Genomic DNA, 1,535 nt, shown 5'->3' with positions numbered 1-1,535 from the left:
GAATGGTTCACCCAACGAAGTAAGCGATGTTGTTTTAAACGTGCCCACTTCATGTAACAACTAGAGCAGCGCTTCTCAACTGGGTGAATGGTTCACCCAACGAAGTAAGCGATGTTGTTTTAAACGTGCCCACTTCATGTAACAACTAGAGCAGCGCTTCTCAACTGGGTGAATGGTTCACCCAACGAAGTAAGCGATGTTGTTTTAAACGTGCCCACTTCATGTAACAACTAGAGCAGCGCTTCTCAACTGGGAGAATGGTTCACCCAACGAAGTAAGGGATGTTGTTTTAAACATGCCCACTTCATGTAACAACTAGAGCAGCGCTTCTCAACTGGGTGAATGGTTCACCCAAGGGGTTAATGAGATAAGAATCAGGGTGAGTGAGTATTATCAATTTTACAACAAATTTAAGAGCAAAAAAGTCATTATTATTATTTATTCTAGTTGTAGTTTGATAAATACATTTATTTTGTAAATGATATTGGAAAAGGTTAAGAAACACTGGAACTGTCACATCACAGCAGGTTTATTCTCAATAGATAAAAATCATAAAAATTTCCTTTTCTCTAAAAAAAGTATTTTATATGATCATGTCAAGGAAACTATCAAAACGTTAACTACATTTCACAATTGTTTCAGTTTGGATTCGGCCATTAACTACAACCAAATATCCAATATTCTCAATATGCACGACGTGAAATGTTTTCCCCTAGGACTAGTAGTATTTTTTAAACATGGGGTTATCTTTAATACTCACCTTCGAAAAATAGGAAATTATTTTCAAACGTTTTCTCTCAGTTAGGTGTTTATTCTAGAAATAATGGTGGTAAAGTACACATATTTGTTTTAGAAATACCGGGTCAGGCTTTAAAGTTTTGGAGATATTTAAGGAATAATAAGCGGGAAAATGAATCAGTTTTGAAACCTATTCTCTGTAAGTACATCAAGTAAATATGCCTTAAAACATCTATATTAAGTACTCTTAGTATGTGGTGCGCAGAAGTTTCAATATGAGACTATTCCTAGCGTACTACATTGTTCTCTTGAGGCAGTGAGACTATTCCTAGCGGCACTACATTGTTCTCTTGAGGCAGTGAGACTATTCCTAGCGGCACTACATTGTTCTCTTGAGGCAGTGAGACTATTCCTAGCGGCACTACATTGTTCTCTTGAGGCAGTGAGTATTCCTAGCGGCACTACATTGTTCTCTTGAGGCAGTGAGACTATTCCTAGCGGCACTACATTGTTCACACTTTGTTCTCTTGAAGCACTGAGACCATTCCTAGCGGCACTACATTGTTCTCTTGAGGCAGTGAGACTATTCCTAGCGGCACTACGTTGTTCTCTTGAGCCAGTGAGACCATTCCTAGCGGCACTACATTGTTATCTTGAGCCAGTGAGACCATTCCTAGCGGCACTACATTGTTCACACTTTATTCTCTTGAGCCAGTGAGACCATTCCTAGCGGCACTACAGTGTCACACTTCTTTGTCTTGAGCTAGTGAGACTATTCCTGACAACAATGTATTATC

This window comes from Limulus polyphemus, unplaced genomic scaffold (genome assembly GCF_000517525.1).
Source record: "Limulus polyphemus unplaced genomic scaffold, Limulus_polyphemus-2.1.2 Scaffold9653, whole genome shotgun sequence".
Lineage (NCBI taxonomy): Eukaryota > Metazoa > Arthropoda > Merostomata > Xiphosura > Limulidae > Limulus > Limulus polyphemus.
The sequence above is the reverse complement of the archived record's forward strand: the minus strand, read 5'-3'. Positions refer to the sequence as shown.